This window comes from Ambystoma mexicanum, chromosome 4q, assembly GCF_040938575.1.
Source record: "Ambystoma mexicanum isolate Mex_15411 chromosome 4q, UKY_AmexF1_1, whole genome shotgun sequence".
Lineage (NCBI taxonomy): Eukaryota > Metazoa > Chordata > Amphibia > Caudata > Ambystomatidae > Ambystoma > Ambystoma mexicanum.
Window position 1 is genome coordinate 452,292,189 of NC_090928.1, and position 18,850 is coordinate 452,311,038.

General features: G+C 46.9%; 1 protein-coding gene across 3 annotated transcripts in view; it reads right to left on the reverse strand.

Annotated features, from left to right (window-relative positions):
* Window positions 1–18,850, reverse strand: part of PAPOLG (poly(A) polymerase gamma) — a 1,009,150-nt gene that overhangs the window by 571,341 nt on the left and 418,959 nt on the right. The gene's annotated exons all lie outside the window — the stretch shown is intronic.

Genomic DNA, 18,850 nt, shown 5'->3' on the forward strand with positions numbered 1-18,850 from the left:
AGGTTACTCATGCCCTCCTTGCAATGTTTTTGTGTTTCCTAATCCAGGATCTCATGCAGCCCGCCTATGCTGCCCTATGAGCACAGTTATGATTTGATCACCATATGAAGATTCATTGTGTCCTGAAGATAGTCTACAACCACTCCTAACCATCGAAACCGGTCGACCAGACCGGTTGTGGCTTCTCCACAACACCACACAATATCACCAAGACCAAGAGGGGGTACTGACAAACAACGCAAAACCCAGAGAAGCATGGGTTTTCAGCACACCCCACAAATCGGTGGGACTGTATGGTTTTAAGAAAAAAGAAAAATAGCTAAAAAACTCTTATACAATTTTCCCCTTTTAGTTGGGCAACCACCTGCATGCAAAAAGCTTTGAGGCATTAGGGTGAATAAAGAATCAACCACAGAAATCCCAATGTCTCCAACCTGTACATGTTAGCCAAAACTGTTTGGTTCATCACTACGAGATCTAATCCCCCTCTCGTATCAATCCACCACCCCACTGGTTGCCCTCCCATCCCCTTTGTAGGCTGTTGGTGTCAGCACTGCACGTGGCATACAGACAACCACATGCAGAGCGCCGAATTTAGTTCCTACTCCTCCCAGACAGGTACCATACCATCCACTGTCTACAGCCAGGCAACCGAAGAAAAATAAAACCCTCTCTTCCATCATAGGTAGGGCTTTGGGTGTCTGACCACAGGGCCAGAGCAGCTCATCTTGTGTCAAACAATTAGGACTACCACTTAATTACCACAACTACTCATTTTCCCTTTCCTTTACCTGCAAGCAGATCTTTGTTCCCCCATTTAACTGTCCATTGTGTACCAGTATGCCCTTACGGTTTGGGAAGGCAGTTGCTACCCTGGCTTACATAAGCCTCAATTAACCATGTTACTTCATGAAAATTGCCAGTCAGGCCACGAATCCTCGGTAAAAGAAAAAGTCTCTCCTTTAAACCAATCACTGAGCTCTGGGTCATATTTCCCTCTCCCTAGGCAGCTCCTATCTTCAGATTTGGTAAACACAAAGTGGCAGTACGACCAAGAAAAGCTGCAGAGGGTTCGCATGTGAATCCATACCAGACCCATGCTCGAGAACAATAGTTACAGGTAAGTAACTTGTTCTTTCTCCAGCATGGGGTCTGGCATGAATTGACATGTTCATAAATAAAGAAAACATAGCAATACAACATTACACAACCATGGGAGGTGGCAAGGCTCAACAGAAGAAATTACTTACACCCCCGCAACAGGCTCCCCTTCAAGCAAACCAGTTGTGTAGCACTGCCTAGCCGACCCCGGACTCATCACTGGAATCCCTGTCGACGCAGTAGAATCTTGTGAAGGTGTGCGTGGACCTCCACGTAGCAGCCCTGCAGATGTCCAGCAGTCACACCAGACAGGAACGCAGTTGTCGCAGCAATCGCTCTGGTGGAATTGGCTCGGACGGCCGGGCTGCTGTCGGTTTGCCAACTGATGACTGTGTGATACAGCCGGAGTCTCATCGGAGATGTAAGCCTTGGACAAGGCCTTCCCATGGCTCACAGGACCAAAGTCCACCAATAGTTGAGATGTCTTCTGGAAACTCTTCGTGTATGCCACATAGAACTTCAGAGTACGAGCCACATCCAGCGAGTGCAAAGTCCTTTCAGCCGGCGACAAAGGTTTCGGAAAGAACACAGGCAACACCAAAGGCTCATTGAGGTGGAATCCCGACGGAACCTTTGGCATGAAGGAGGGGTGCGTCCGCAGCACCACCCGCGTGTCGTGATAAGGCGGTTTGCAGGATAGGGCCTGGATCTCACCCACCCTCCTGGCATAGGTGATGGCCACAAGAAAAGCTGTTTTCCACAAGAGGAACGAGAGAGGCCTGATGCATAGGCTCCAAGGGGCCCCCCACCCTCCAATGAGCATCATCAGTACCACGTTTAGTCCCATGCCGGGGCAGGAGCCTTCACCGGCAGGAACGATCGAAACAGTCCTTTGAGGAACTCCTTGATACGGTGGGTCCAAAGAGAAAACCGTCCTGGAGACCTGGTGTAATGGAGACAGCCAAGAACAAGAAAGAGGACCCAAGATTGGAGTCCTCCCGTCCCCTGCACACCCTGGGTGTACGCAATAAAGGCGCACAATTTTAGAAATTCAATGCAGCATAGAATGTAATACTTAATAGGAATTATATTCTTAGTAGTTCGAAAAAAACACTTAACTAGTGCCAGTGTTAAGAGTAAAAGGAGAGTACACTCCCATTTATTCGTAGGGGATGTATGAAGCAAAGGCAATATGGAGTACAGCGCATTATTTACATCATTAACAACTATAACAGAAAAATCCACTGTTTGGCTGACGCGTTTCGAGGTCTGTCCTCTTCAAAAGCCTTTGTGGAACTGGTATTCAGTATAGTGTTATCAAAAGCAGCACAAAAAATAGAAGAAAGAGTCATTAGTTCTAGTCACACCAAACTAGTCAAATCACCATTTACAATCACATGAGTATCAGAAATGTATAGATGTAAATCTCGTTAGTTCTAGTCACACCAAACTAGCCAAATCACTGTATACACTCACATGAGATCTATATCCATAGTAACAAGGACAATGTATTAAGATCCATCAAATCTATCTACTAAAAAACTCTCGAATAGTGCACATGATAGCAAAAAACATGTTACAAAACAATTAGTCATTTGTGGGGAGGTCTACTAGTAATCTCAGATATGGAGGGTGGTGGACCCAAATTCCAATAGGAGGCGAGGAGTATATATGAACACTATTGGATGACGGAAAAGATAAGTAAAATGCAGTGTTAAAAGAAGGAAGCAGCTGGGACTTACAATTTATAAAAAATCCAAAGATAAGCCGGTGTAAGTGTGCGATTGCCCTCTGCCCATATGGAGTATGTCTGAAGGAGATCACTTATCGAAAAGCAGGAAACGAGGAAGTACTGGCTACCTGTAAAAACATGTATATACAGGGGATCACCTAAAGTGTTGCAGATAAAATGGTAGGTAATGTCTAAACTCAGGGAAATGGGTGCTCGGTAATGAAGTTAGGAAACTGACCTTGTGCCGGTCAACGCTGGATCATGGAGTCGGAGTGTGGGGAGCCTTCCACATGGATCTAGAGTCGACACGTAGCCGCGTCTCAAGCCTTCATCAGCTTAAAGGAACCCAGTATCAACGTCGGTGGAAATCGTGCTCTGTAACGACAGAGGGCACGTATTGAAAGCAATATGTATGTCTGTGGGTTAAGTATAAAGTGAATAAATCAGAGGGGGAAGTAAGAGTACCTGGAATCTGCGAGGTGGATAGTCAGTAGCGTCCTGCTACGGGAACAGTGTCCATGGAGACTAGGGAATGTCACGAAACGTACGGTGTAAGTCTAAGTGTACAGGAAAACGCGGAACAAATGCGAAGAAAATAGGACTACGCTCGTCACAAGAATATGGCAGACATCTTGGAGAAGGGTCTGTATCATCCAATACCAATAGTGGCATATATAAACCATCATAAACGTGTGGATCCTAGTTGTAACACCACGGTTGGGTATATTTTGGAGAAAGAAACACTAAGATAAGTGTTCAAAGTCAGACCATTCTCAAGTTGAACAGTAACTGATATTCATTCCTATCTAGACTTAATTGAAAACTGCATACTGACAGTATGGGGCGCAAACACGTACATTTCTGGATCCTGAGTGCAACCCTGTGCTAAAGCCTCCACGTAGAACCTATCATTATTTCTGTGGTAACATTAATAAACAGTTACATATTTAATACAATTAGTTACACATGTGAACATCATTGTACAATAAGAGCTGCTAACACTGTGTGCTACGGTGTATATATGTTACTCAAACTAACTTGACAATATTGTGCGGATGGCTTGAACTATATTTACAGACGTCCTAATATAATCAAAACAATCTACAAATGGTCATAGACATGTGAATGGATGTTCTACAGATAGCCTAGTAGGTAATGCATAGTTGCCTATATCAGGGAGTCATGATCTTAATTACAGCATGTTTCATCTGTCGCTCAAAAGTTCAACCTGTTATGTAATTTAAAAAAAGGCTGTTCGTGCTGTCTCACAAATGGATCAATGACATGAGTGTGACTGAAGCATCTAGATGAAGCTGGTGTATATTTATCTGTACAAAGTCTTGGATACTCATGGTGTATGGGTGAGTACTAGTTCAGATAAAGCAATTAAGCGATGTTTCTTCATTAAGCCCTAGGAGATATTTCGTGTCCAAGAGGTATATCCAATATTGTTCTCTTCGTGATAACATCAATGAATAGTTACCTCCTCGTTGTGGTTTCTTAATAACTTCAATTGCTTGAAATCTTAATTGGGCAATGCTGGGTTTAGCCTACAGAAACGGTCTCGCCACTGGTGATTTCTAATTGTTGCACCGGATGGTTGATTTGTGTTCTGCTATGCAATCCTTTAGTGGCCTTGTGGTTTGTCGATTAGATATAGCTTTCCACACTTATCATACATGTGGCAAAACACTTGATCTTACATTTTTTCCCCGTTTGTGGGTGAGAAATAGTATCACCTTTAATCACGTTGTTGCAGCTGGTGCAGTTGCGGCGGGGAAAGGTGCCCATCTTTCTGGTCTGGAGAAGTTTTTGCTCGTCTTTGTTAGGTCTCTCTGCCTTAACAAGTGTCTGAGATTCCGGCCTCTTCTAAATGCCATCATAGGAGTTCTAGGGAAGAGGTTTATTAGACGTTCATCGCTTTGGATAATAGTCCAGTGTTTACGTATTGACTTACTTATCTGAAAGCTTTGTAGCGAATATTTGGAAATCTACATAAGAGGGGTTGAATCACTTTTTGGTTTAGATATCAAAAGATCATTCTGCGATAGATGGTTAGATCTGTTAGCATCCTGAAGCACATTCTCTTGGTATCCTCTTCTTTCAAAGCGTTCAATTAACTGAACATTTAACATCTAAACCCGCTGGATCGGATATAATCCTTTTTAATCTCAATATTTGGCTGTACGGAAGACTCTTCAACATGGGTTTTGGATGAAAGCTGGTGAAATGTAACAAGTTGTTCGCGACTGTGGGTTAGTGATAAACGGTGGTCGGAATCTTCCCTTCGTGTATCCTCAGTCTGACATCCAGAAAATGTAAGTATGGTTCTCCGATCTCCATAGTAAATTTTATTTTAGGATGTACTGTATTCATATATATCAGGAAGATATCTAACTCTGCTCTCGTACCGCACCAAATTCCGAAGATATTGTCTATGAACCGTTTCCATTGGATAATCTTGGTGGACCAGATAGGGCTGTTCAAGACATTATCTAACTCAAACTTGTACATGAACGAGTTTGCATAAACTGGGGCCATTGCCGACCCCATTGATGTTCCCGATATTTGATTGTAAAAGGTTCCTTAGAATCAGAAGTAGCTATTGTTGAGAATCAGTGAGAAGTTAAATTATAAATTCCGGATCACCACAAATTTGTTCTGAATTAGAGAGGAGCCAATCAACAGCGTTAATGCCCTCACTGTGGGGTATCGAAGTATACAAGCTACATACATCCATGCTAAAGATCAGACAGTTCGAATCAATGGCTGAGATTTCTTTGAGGCAGTTCAAGAAATCAGTAGTGTCTTTAAGGTACGTGGGGATATTCTGAATCAAAGGTTGTAGTATGCGATCCATGTAGATAGCCAGGGGGTCAAAAATGCTATCTGATCCCGCGACTATAGGTCTCAATGGTGGATTTTGGTTATGTTTATGAATCTTGGGGAGACCATAGAACACAGGTGTGATTGGATGTTTATTGACAAGGTACTGGCTTGTTTTAACACTAATCCATTTGTTGTCCAGGGCATTACCAATGGAAGTTTCAATGGAGCCCTTGATGCTTTGTAAAGGATCACCATCTAGTTGGGTATATGTTGTGGGATCATTGAGGTATTCCAGGTATTTGTTGGTATAGTACCTTGTGTCCATCACAACTATCGCCCCTCCCTTGTCTGCTGGTTTGATCGTAACATCTTCATCCCTGGCTAGTGTCTCGATGTGTTCGAGTCGGCAGTTCGATGTTAACTGGAGATGTTTTCTGATAATTAATGCGTCTAAGTCACCGAGTACTTTTCTCTCGAACATATCAATGATAGGGTTTTGTATCGGTGGGTCAAACAAACGGTGTGCTCCGTCTTTGCTCCTCTGTAATGGAGATAGCCGCCAGATGGACCTTGATAGAGGCGTGTGCCAGCCCAGCCTTAGCCAAAGACAACAAGTATGGAAGAATCTGCAAAGCTGTGACCCTCAGAGGGTTGATCTTCTACAACCAGCACCACGTAGCGAACCACTTCCACTTGTGCCTGTAACACTTAAAAAGTTGATGACGCTCTGGCCCAGGCAAGGAACTCCCTGTGGTCTGCCGGTAACTTGTACCTTCCGAACTCTAAGGCTGCAGGAGCCAAGCCTTCAGGTTCAGCAAACCTGGGTTGTGATGCAGGATTGCACCTCCTCTGGTGAGAAGATCCGCGACCACTGGCAGCTTGACCCAGAGGGGAAATTAACAGGCTGAGAAGGCCTGGGTACCAAATCTGCCTTGGCTACACCGGGTCGACAAGGATTATCCTCCATCGGCACCGTTTGAGTTGATTGATGACTTGTAGCAGGAGAAGCAACGGAGGCCTCTGGCGTGGAGATGTCTAGTGTGGGATCCCCAGCCCTCCAGGGAAGCATCTGTGGTGACAGTCTTGTGGTACGGAGGGCTCTGGAAATCTGTGCCCCTGGAGATGTTGGAGCATCGCCCCCCCACCCCACCCAACCCACCACCACCACCACCACCACCACCACCACCTTATTGCACAATGGAATTAGTCTAGCTTAATCTTGACTGCATAGTTTCAGGATACCTGAAGGATACCTGAATCCACAGAGCGTCGAGGAATTCCTGAAGGGGAGAGGCAAGGGGGGTCTTGGATGGTGGGGGGGGCGGGGGAGTAGAGTCTTGGTCTGCACCATGGTCTTCAGTGTAAACAGCAGTTGCACCTTCCCTAGCAGGGCTGCCATCCGCTCGTCCAAGGGAGCCGCCAGGCAGGAGACCGTGTTGCGTCCAGCCCACATGAACAGTGCATTGTGATGTATCAATCAGGACTTTGGATAGTTGACGGAGAAGCCCAGATCCGTCTACCGGACGGTCTTCTCCGTGTGTTTGACGGCCAGTTTCCCTTGACCTGGCCCGGATGAGCCAGTCTAGGTATGGGTACACGTGTATCCCCTGTAGTCTGTAGTGGCAGGTGGGCCACCACCAGTGCCAGGCACTTCGTAAACACCTAGGGTGCAGACTTCAGTCCGAAGGGGAGGGCCTTGAATGGATAGTGCTTTCCCTACACTACGAAGCACAGGAATGTCTGATGTTTTTCGTGAATGGGGACATGGAAGTAAGCTTCCTCCAGATCCAGCGACATCAAGAAGTCTCCATCCTCCAGTTGGCTGAGAACCTGCTGCAACATGACCATCCTGAATTTCTGGGACTTCAGGTATTTGTTGAGGTACCGCAGGTCTAGAATGGGCTTCTAGCCCCGGTCTTCCACCAAGATGTATCTGGAGTAGTCTCTGGAGCCATTTTGGAACCAGCTCCATCGCCCTTTTCTCATCATGGCCGAACTTCCTGTAGGAGCTGAGGGATGTGCTGCTCAGCGGCATCCGCAGACACTTTTGTTGGAATTCTACAGTGTGTCTGGTCGAGAATGTCCGCCAGCCGGCCTCCCACTGGGTGGGTGCAAGGTTGGGGGCCAGACTTCCTGGCTGGTTCAATCTTGCTTTGGGGCATGTGTGCCATCTTGTGAGAGACGGCCACCTCCTCCGAAAGCTTTGGAACGGCCCCTGTAGGCCCAAAGTACAAAGTACAAAGATCCCACGCCGAAGCCGTTCCAAGACCTGCCGGATTTCCCTCTTGAGGCACGAAAGGAAGGACGATGCTGAAGCGTGCCCAGGGCATGGGCTGTCTCCATGTCTGTCTTAATGGCCTGTATGATTAGTTGACGGCCTTCCCAAAGAGGTTGTCCCTGTCAAAAGGCATGTCCAACACCCTTGCCTGGACCTCCTGAGGGAAGTTGGTGACTTTCAGCCAGCCACGACGTCTGTTAAGTAGAATTATAAGCATTACCCCTTGGGAACACTACACACAATTAAGACTACAAGTGACGGTACAATTTCACCTTTGGTACCAGCCTGTACTACACAGTTATAGTGGTAGCAGTAGCAGAGCAGCCAGACCTATCTCAAGAGTAAGTGAGCAGTACAAATAGTTAAACAAAGAACAGCAATTACTAAGATTCAGGCAAACACTGACTCAAGGTTTCTAAGTAAAAGAATATATATTTATTTGCAACAGTTGTATAACATTTCACTATTCTAAGCAAGTCAAAATCACAATCATAAATACACCACTTCCCTTAAATTCCAGACAAGTTAAGCTCACAAAATTAAGTGGGAGCAAAATGGCACTAGCAATTTAAAAGGGAGGGAAAGATGAAGTTATTAGAAATTAGGCAAACCAACGGATGGGTATTCTGAGCAGTTTCAACAAGAGAAACTACAGTGAGGAGATCACATAGAAAAGGCTTAGGGCCAAAGTCAATAGGTCAAAAGTCTTTTGCTCAAGATCACACTGTTCAGGGTAGTTTGCAGTAAAGTTCGTGGCACAGATTCCGGACGAGGTTGGTTGGTAGAAAAGATAGTTCAAAGAGAAGGACAAGCCTTCAGATTGGAGAAAGATTTCAAACAAACACTTTCACTGTGGCTGAGCTAAATGCACAACCGGATTTGCACAGTACCTTGAAACGGAGAGGTGGCTGTAGCCGAGGCAGACCTTCCTGGTAGTTCCTGCAGGCTCACGGTTCCTGAAGAGACTGTCGGACTGATCAGAAGTAGGAAGACTGGAGGGTCCTGCACTACCCACGGAAGAAACCAGCAGCAGAGCCAAACAACGAATAAAAGGTGCGCTCCTTAAAACCCAAGCAGGGTCCGACCTTCCTGGCTATCCGGCCCACTGTAGCTCTGTACAGCGAATTCGACCAGAGGAGGGGTCCTGGCTTGTAGTTTGGGCGAACTGGTTGGTCCCACCAGCTCAAGCGAAGAAGTTTCCTGGAGGATCTTCTGTCGTCAGATTTGGAGATTCGTACCTGCAGCAGGGCTTCACCGGGCGGTTCAGTCGTGGTAGGGGTCCTCTTCTTCCAGTTCCTCATTGGTTCTATCGTTACAGTGTCGACTGCTCTTCCAGTCCCAGAGACCTGCTTTTTATGCAGTTTTCCCCCATTCATACAGCCTGGCTGTCAATCACACAGCAGGGTGACTGGCCTGACAAGGCCAGTCCCCTTAGCCAGACAAGAGTGAGACTTGGGTTACCAAGGGAACCCATGGCAGGGGTCCGCAGATCGATACCTCACATCCTGCCTACCTAGAATATCAGGCGCCTTAAGGAGGAGGAGGGCTTCTGTGCAGAACCCTGCAAAAAGACAGTGAACAAAGGAGTCATACCCGGTTTGGCGCACAGAGAAAAACACGAGAAAGACTAACAAAAAGAAATGGCGACTAAACCCAGCCGGAACCAAAATAAAATGTATTTGGTCAAGCAGGTTTATGTTCGAGGCTAATATAATAGCCTAAAACATTACCACGTTATATAAAAGACAATAGCGGTGGGAAAGTTAGGGTAGATACCATGCCACCAGCCAAGTCTTAATGTTAAGGGAGCGAAACAATGCCCCAATAGGTACAGACAAAGGGATAGGAGTTAACGCTTTCCAATACTCCATGTAAGATGGGGTGTACTGGGTCTGTGGTTTAAAGGGACTATATAAAGTTAATTGCAACTTTACTGTCCCCCAGAAACAGGTAGTCAGCCCCAGAAAAATAGAGTCAGTGGGAAGTCTCAAAGACAACCCTGTGCCACTGCACTGAAGATGCAGTGAAACACACAGAGTGGTGCACATGGAGTAGGTGAGGCTCCAGTGCCCAAGATTACACAGAAAGTAGAAATACACATAGCAAAACACATTTAAGAATGGGATAAAAGGCCCACACTCTTACCAGGTGAAAAGAAAATTATCCTAGAAATCCAGCAAAGCTTCTGGGGGACTTTTTAGGTAAGGGAAATAAAACATTTATGAGAATTCTCCCTAACAACGTCTGAGGCAGACACCGTTCCCATCTCTTGGAAACCCTGTGTCTGCTATGTCCAGGGCCACAGTGATGGCATGGTCTGATGCCACCTCATTCTCCTGGATGATCTCCAGCGCCTCAACCCGCTTGACGGGCAGAAAACTCCAGCAGGAGGGCCATCTTATACCACAGCTACCTGTTGCATCTGGCCAGGATTGCAAGTGCATTGGCTGCCTGGACTGTTGTCGCCGAGTAGGACACTTTCCTACTCATGGCATTTAACTTCTCTTCACTGTCCGGAGGGACAGAGGCTGAAGCCTAGGGGTTAGAGGACTTCTTACTGCCGCCGAGATTATAGAGTCTGGGGCATTTTCACCAGCCTATCCCTCTTCACTGAGGCTGGGTATCAATGCCAGGCACTCTACCCAAACGTCGTCCAGGAGAGGCACCGCCAGAAAGGTCTTCCTCTTGGCTTCACACCATTGGTAAAGGAAACCTTCCTTCTTGGTCTCTTCTGGCGTCAGCTGGAAGAGCTCAGATGCTCTGGCTACCATGACATGCAACAGTCCCACTTCGTCCAGGGGAGAAGCCCTCGGTGGCGGAGAAACGCAGCCGTCGTCTGTGTCCGTCCCTATATCCCTGGGGGCCGGGGGAGGACATGTGCAGAGGTTCATGGGGCAGTATAGGGTGCAGTCTCCTCTTCTTCGCTGGGGCCTGGCCCAGTGCTGACAGGGACGGAACCAGAGGAGTCGCCGGCATCCTCTTCTGGATTTCTGACACCAGGGTTTTTTAAAACTGACATTTTGCAAACACCAACACACAAGAACTTAGACAAAAAGAAGAAGCATCACAGTGTCAACTTTAACTCCATGACTCCCTTATTTGGCCATCATGTCCTCGAACAGAGCTTTACAATAGTGACACTATTTTCTCACTGGGTGGGTTATTCTAGTACCATGTGGTTGAGCCACCTCCTTATCAGTCATAGTGGTGGCATGGAGGCATCTGACTTTATGGGGCTATGAGCGTATGTGACCAGTCTCTCCTTACAGCAGCGAGTGGCATTGTGGTCGTTGCTTGCGACTACTCCTCCCTACGGTTCTTTATTCTCCTCTTCCGCTTGGTTCAGCAGATAGTGTACATATGGATCCCACATGCTTGATGTGTTTGAGCGATAGGACTATAAGCCTCTGTATCCTGTCTCCATGTCATTGCACCGCACCACATCTGAATGCCAGTCCTCTATTTTGGGATACGCCGGCCCCTTCAAGATCAATGCCACCCTTCTCTTGGCCAACAGCAAGAGTAGCCCTGTTAATCGCCTTCTACCCTTGGGGTTAAGTTTAGTGTATACCAGGAGTGCTGTCATGGGGTTCAGATATAGCCACACGCCAATCATTTCTTTAATGACTTTACACACCGCTTCTCAGGAAGTTTGTACAGCTGGACACCACCATGCCAGGTGTATAAAATCTGCTATTAATTTACAGCATCTGGGGCAACCAGTGTTTGCCTTAGGAAAGTAGGTGTGAATTTGAGTAGGGGTATAATAAAATTGATGTAGCCATTTCCAGTGAATTTGTTTATATCTGGCTTTAATTGCTGCCTTCCTAGTCCCCCTCACGGCAATATCTCCATTCCTCATCTGATATCTTGTGTCTCAAGGACCGTTGCCATTTTTCTCTAGGAGAAGAGTTCTGCGGCCTAGAGCATAGGCACATAGCACACATGACTGAAACCACACTTTTTCTGCCCCCCTGAGATAATCCTTTATAGTATTGGAGCCACTGCTGGTTGTTCTGGAAAAGTCAGGAATATCTTTTGAAGCAAAGTTTTCAGCCTGTAATATAGAAACACCTAAGTGATTTAGACTCCCCTTGGCCTTCAGCTCGTCTAATGTTATGAACCTCCCTTCGGGGAACAGATTGTGGTAGGTTTGCACCACCAGTTTCTGCATAAGATTGATAAAGCCCCTTTCCAAGGTGAGCGGGATACCTGGGGTGAACAGGACTGGTTATGATGGGGAGTAGAGGACCTCTGTCTTTCACTTGCGCTCTATGCGTGTCCATGCGGTGCAAGCAAGTTCCACCCTATTCAGTTCCCCCTTTCGGGAGCGGTGAGAATACTGGATCATAGTAAGAATGGTGCCGCCAGTGCCCTCTCCACCTCTATATGCCTCCTCTCCCTTTGACCTCCAAACCCGTGAGGAGCAAACCCGGCTTGCACCACATTATAGTATGTTAAGGCCAGACCCTCCCGCCCCCTGTATTGGTGCCATTAACTTATCGCACAATACTCTTGGCTGTTTACTGGCCCATATGAACCAAGTGATTAATGATTTCACCTCCCGGAAATAGTCTGCTAGGACTGCCATAGGTACATTGAGAAACAAAGGAATCTTGAATATAGTGCCATTTTGATCAGGGAGATCCTGCCCTATAGCTCGAGTGGCAAGTTCTTCCACCTGATGGCTGCCTCACTAGGTTGTTAGTGCCCTTTGGTAGTTGCTCTCGAATAATGTGTTCGCATCCTGGGCTATGGTGACCCCCCAGATAACGAGTTTGCGCTGTGCGCCATTGAAATCCCCATTATCAGTGTACCATACCACGCTTTGTTAGCAGGAAAAGGACAGATTTAGTCGCATTGATCACAAGGCCCAAGAAGATCCCGAAGCTGACATCCTCCATAATGGGGTCAAGGTTCTGTTCAGGGTCTCTTATCAACATCACCATATCGTCCGCATATGGTAAACTAACTTATGTTTGAACAGTTGGATGCCTCTGTGTATGTGGGCCTCCCTTACCCTTTCAGCCAATGGCTCAATCGCCAGGGCAAACAGCAAGCGGGAGAGGGGACATCCCTGTCTCGTACCCCTGTTCAGAGTTATCCCCGGGGTGAGTTGGCCATTCATCCGCACTTTGGCGATTGGTGACTTGAGTAGTAACGATACCATGGCAATATATTGCTCTCCTAACCCCATTCTGCGCAAAACTGAATAGAAAGGGCCAGTCCAGAGTCAGACGCATTGGTGGCGTTCAACAGTGCTGCGACTACGTGGTCTGATTGACTGCTGAGAATAGTCCAAACATTCTCCGTAACCCAAATGAAGTGGAGCGTCCAGGAATAAATCCAGCCTAGTCAGCTCTCACCATCTTGTTCATCAGGGGTGCTAATCTGGAAGCTAGTATTTTAGCTAGGATCATATCTAGATTAATGAGAGCGATCGGCCGGTATGATGCACAATCGTTTAGTGGCTTGCCAGGTTTAGGCAAGACTGTTCTAGGGCCTCCCTCAGAGTGTCCCTTCTAGAACACTTGGGGACCTATCTTTGCTGCGTAGTATTTATAGAATTCTGCCCCAAACCAGTCTGGTCCGGAGCTTTCCCCAGAGGGCAGAGATCTAATGGCCGCCAGTACTTCCTCTAGAGATATTTGTCGATTTAGTCCAGCTCTATCCTCCTCTGTACATCAATATAGGCCGACCTGGTCCAAGTATCCCTCCAACTCTGCTTGGGAGGAGTGTGCGTGGGATGAGTACAAGTCTCTATAGAAACAGCAGAACTCCCGAGTTATCCCATCATCGTCAAAACCCTCTACTCCCTGCTCATCCATTATAGATGTGACCCCGCCCCTTGTGCGTTTCCAACCTCACAGCCCTTGCCAGTAGCCTGCCTGGTTTCTGCCCGTACTGCATCACGGCTACGCCCCATCCTAATAATTTCACCTCCCTGTGTGCCAAGGACTTAAACCACTCCATGTGTTTGGTTTCTGCCTGCTGGCCAGGGGTCTCTGGGCCCTCAGTCGTCTGTAGTATGCTTATGCGTGACACCATGATGCTCCGTTCTAGTCTGATCTGCTTTAACATACCCACCTCTTTAGCAATACACACCGCCCTCGCATCACACACTTGAAACTCTCCCAGAGGATTCCTGCTGACTCCACCGAGCCCTTGTTAGTCGCAAATAAGGCATCTATGGAATTCGATATGCCATCTCGAAACAACTTGTCCGCCAAAGCCTCTTTTGAATTGCCATGGTTTCCTCACCCTACCTAATAATTCCATGTTTAATAGTACCGGTGCATGATCAGACAGCGTGCGGGCCAGGATGGTGACCTCCGTTATGACCCCCCCCTCACCCCCTATTAGTGCCTGGTCGATCAGAAAGAAGTCAAGATGCTATGCAGTGCCATTGGCCGATGAGTGGAAAGTATATTGTCCAACCCCACCCCCCCATTTCTTAAGTTTCCACACATCTAGTTGCCATGTCTGACCTGACTCATTCCCTTTAGTTTGCTGTATCCTTTAATTGGGGTCGGGTTGGGCCTGTAGTGCAGTCTAGTACCGGGTCCATCACCTCTTTAAAATCACCTGCCCAGATTAGATCTCCTGATGGAGCCTCCCCCAAGTGCTGGTTAAGCCATTCCAGAGTTCTGTCCGTCCCGATTAGGCCCATGGTAATTAGCTAGGCTATACAAGCTGCCCTGTATCGTGCCCTGCACTTTCAGCCCTCTCCCTTCACTTTCTCAAATTGTGGAGATTAAATAGAACCCTGGCGCAATATTAACAAGAATGTCCACCCCTCTTACGTAGGATGAGTAGAAAAACAAAAAAACAAAAACAGTGGCAGCCCTAGGTTTTGCCAAAGTTAGATTCAGCTTCTGGTGTGAGGTGCGTCTCATGCAGGAACATAATTCCCACATGGTGACGCTGCAGGTAAAGGAGGACCCTTCAGCATTTCGATGGGCAATTCAGCCCTCGCACATTCCATGGGAGGCATTTAATCGATCCCGCCATAACTCAAGGGGTTTGAAAACAGGAGTGCGATAACTTATCTGGAACCGAGTGCACCCTAGGCTGTGATCCTGGACCATCCCTGTTGTGTGACCCATTCCTTTCCGTGTATTATGATGCTTCCCCTGGTGTTCACCCTCCCAATTACCCTTCCCCTCTGCACCGACAACCCCAACCTGTCAGTAATTATATTCCCTCCCCCTCCCTGGGCTTGCCACCCTAACCTGCCAGCATTTAGGTCTGTTAAACGTGCTTCTGCTTGGGTGGCAGACAGTGGCCCGACCATGTCCCTGCACTTACTACGATCAGGTCCGTTCCTGGACCCTTAGTTTCTTGCTCTATAGTCCGTAGATTCACAGCCCCTCAAGAAAATACTCATTCCGGTGCGGTCTTAGTCATTGTTCCCCCTGGGTCTTGGATTCCGGGGTAGGTGTTCAAGGAATTCATTGGCTTCTGCTGGGGTGGTAAAGAACAGTGTGCGCCAATTGTGTTCCACCCAGAGCTTGGCGGGGTACATCATGGCATAGCGAGTGCCCCTCTCCGTCTTCACGTCTATGCAAGTTCTTTGTGACACCTGGACTTTGAGAAATCCAGGAATATTTTTATCGTGTCCCTTCATATGCGAGGGTCCACTTTCGCCTTTTGTAGGACAGAGTCTGTCGCGATAGTTTAGCATTCATGCAATTATTGGTCGTGGTGGGGCTCCGGGTATTGGTTTCCTACTACTGGGGATTCTGTGTGCCCTTTCTACCACAAAGCTATTCGAAAAGCCTTCCAGGTCCAGTGCATCCCTCAGGATCTCCTCCATGGGTTCCATGTTCTGCTGCTTCTCAGAAGCAAATTATTCACAGGTTGTTCCTCCTGGACCTCGATTCCAAGTCATCTTGCTTCTCTAAGTTAGTTTAGCGTTGTCTTCATTTGTTGCAAATCCCTAGATGTTGAAGCAGTCTCGTCCTCAAACGTTGAGATACTTCCATCCGCTTCATCCAGTCATTCTCCAGGTTTGTCCAGGAAGACTTGCATGTGATCCACCTTACATGTTAGTGTGTCCATCTTCCCATCAAGCGACTGTATATACTGCTTGGTAGCTGACTGAACATCTCATATTGTGGAACGCTGTTGATGTGTCACGAGTTGTCTGCGGGTTACACCCTTCAAGAGGCTCGGAGGTCTGTGTGCTTGAGATGCGAAGCAGCCTCGAACTGGAGCTTGGTTTGCTGTTTCCCGCTTTTGTTTGCCTTAGTCATTCTTTGGTCTGTTCTCCGCTGAGGTCTCTCCTCGTCCCTGGCCAGCTAACTTCTTGGGTTTGCCTCAGTCTGATGTTCGTGGGCACTGTCCTCAGGGTATTATGGTGCAAGGATGTTAACTGTTTTTGGGGGTCTGGTGCCAACAGTGGTGGCTTTCCTGCCTCCCTGCGCTGCCTCCGTTGAGGTCCTTGTACGTCTTTTTGACCCTTGCTTGTGATCTTTCCCTTTGCAGCTCAGAGATGACTCAGCGCGCCTCGTTTGTTTGTCAAGATGTAGTTACTCCCCAGTATGGTTTTGTGGGAGGGGCTAGTCCTTTGGGTCTAAGTGATTGCAGCAGTGCTGCCTATTTCTATTTTATTATTATTATTATTATTATTATTTTTTAAGTATGTTGCTTGCACAGGGCGCAGGCCACTCGGTCTCACTGGCCCATGATAGGGTGATCCTAGGTCTCCTGGCCCCATCATGTGCAGTGGACACTCCTGTGGCCCTGCAGGACCTTGCGATGTCGTCACTGATGAGGCTACCTGCTTGCTGTGCGACTGCAGGCTTTCTAGGGTGAGTTAGTGCCTCTCTTCACACTGGCCGCCATGCAATTAATTAAATTCACTGGTGGCAGTGGGGTCCCAAGGGAATTAGAGCTGAGGGATTAATTATCTGATCTGGTGCTATCCGCAGTTCTCAGCCCTGGTGCCCCACATATTGACATATTCTGCTGGTTTGGAGTGCGTGCACTGGCTGGTTTGTGTCCTGCTGCGTGTCAGAAGAGCACTCCCTCTGAAGTTTTTAGTGCCCGTCTCCCCACCTCTAGGAGATCAGCCCGTTTCGTGCTTCTGTGGGCTATCTACCGTGTCTGTGGCACCAAAGACACAGCAACTTCACAAAAAGGGAGAAACAGACATTGAGATGTCTGCTCGATAATGACATTTTTAAACCTGCGGACAAGGGGGGTGTGCTAGTCTAAGGATAAGGCAGATTATTTGGAGGAAGTAGAGCGACAGCTCATGGACACAGACCTATAAAGAATTAAAGTTCAATCCAACAGAAAGTATACGTTCATTGATTTGAGAGGTATTGGATGAAGCCTTGGACAGAGATGTTCTCAGAAATGACACTTACATTTCTTGAGAACTTGCATCCCATCACTCCGATACTATACATACTTAAGCCCCGGGGCGTCCAATTAAAGCAGCAACAGAAAGCATATTGGAACCTCTTGCCAACTACCTAGACAAGGTGTTGCAACCACTTATCCAGGATATGGATACATATATTAAGGATACCATGCACTTCCTACAAAGACTTAGAACAACGGAATTCATCAGTGGGAGAGACATTTACAATGGATGTCACCTCCTTATACACCAACATAGCGCATGAGGCGGGTCTAGAAGCAGTGGAATGGCTGCTATTACGATCTGAGAATTGCCAAGGGGACAGATTATTTGTGCTTACTAAACTCAAGTTAGTCTTGATGAACAATTATTTTACATTTCAAGATCGATATTTTCTCCAGCTTTCAGGAACCAGCATGGGAGCAGCCATGGCGCCTTCGTATGCCAATGCATACATGTTCTTAGACCACAAACATGTCCTTACCTCCCCAAGATGGATGCAACATCTTTCAATATTTGTACGATACATAGATGACTTATTCAGAATCTGGACAGGCCCTGCAGATTCTACAACACTTTTTCATGATTATGAACATGCATCCCAGGATTAAGTTTACAACCGAGACCAGCACAACGGCCATACATTTCTTGGACATAGAAGTCTACACTACCTAGCAAAAAGAATTTATACAAAGCCAACAGACAGAAACAGCCTTTTGCTGGCCGCAAGTTTTCACACCAAACGCACCATTGACAGCGTCTCCCTGAGTCAGTTCCTTGGATATAGACTTAACATCTCAGAAATAGAGGCATACAGGAAACAATCTATCACTCTCCAACAGAAGTTCAGAAATAGAGGATACAACACAACTTATCAGGCAACCTTCTGACGCCTAAAACCCCTAAACAAGGAGAGACTCTTGTTTATGTGACCACTCACTCCATCCAGAGCTACAAAATCAAGAATATTAGCAAGAATAACTGGCCTATGCTACAGATGGACCCACAGTTACATCCCCTTTTTCAACAACCACCCATGTTCGCCTACTGTAATAGTAAGGCTCTACGTAATAGTCTGGTTAAAGCCGAAACATCTACCACTCAAACAGTCCAAATAGGGAATATGAAGCACAAAGGAACACAGCCTTGCCACAAATGCCAGCACTGTAATAACATAACAGGCAATAGCACACCACACACTCACTCCGGAAAACCTATTCAGCGCAAACATTCATCCACGTGTGACTCGAAGAATGGTCTATACACTCAAATGCCCATGTGGCTTTTATTATGTTGACATCACAATGAGAACAGCTAAGACACAATGGACAGAAAATAAGTCCAATATTCGCACAAAGGGCTCCAAATCACCTGTGGCTATGCATTTCTTGGAAGCAAGGTACATGGTTGCTCAACCGAAATGTGTGATTTTAGAGCAAGTGAGATTGGGCAGCAGGAGCAGGGATCCGCACAACTCCAAAAGGAAGTACTATGGATTGACATTCTTGGCTTGATCTACCCCAGGGGCATGAACTGCGAA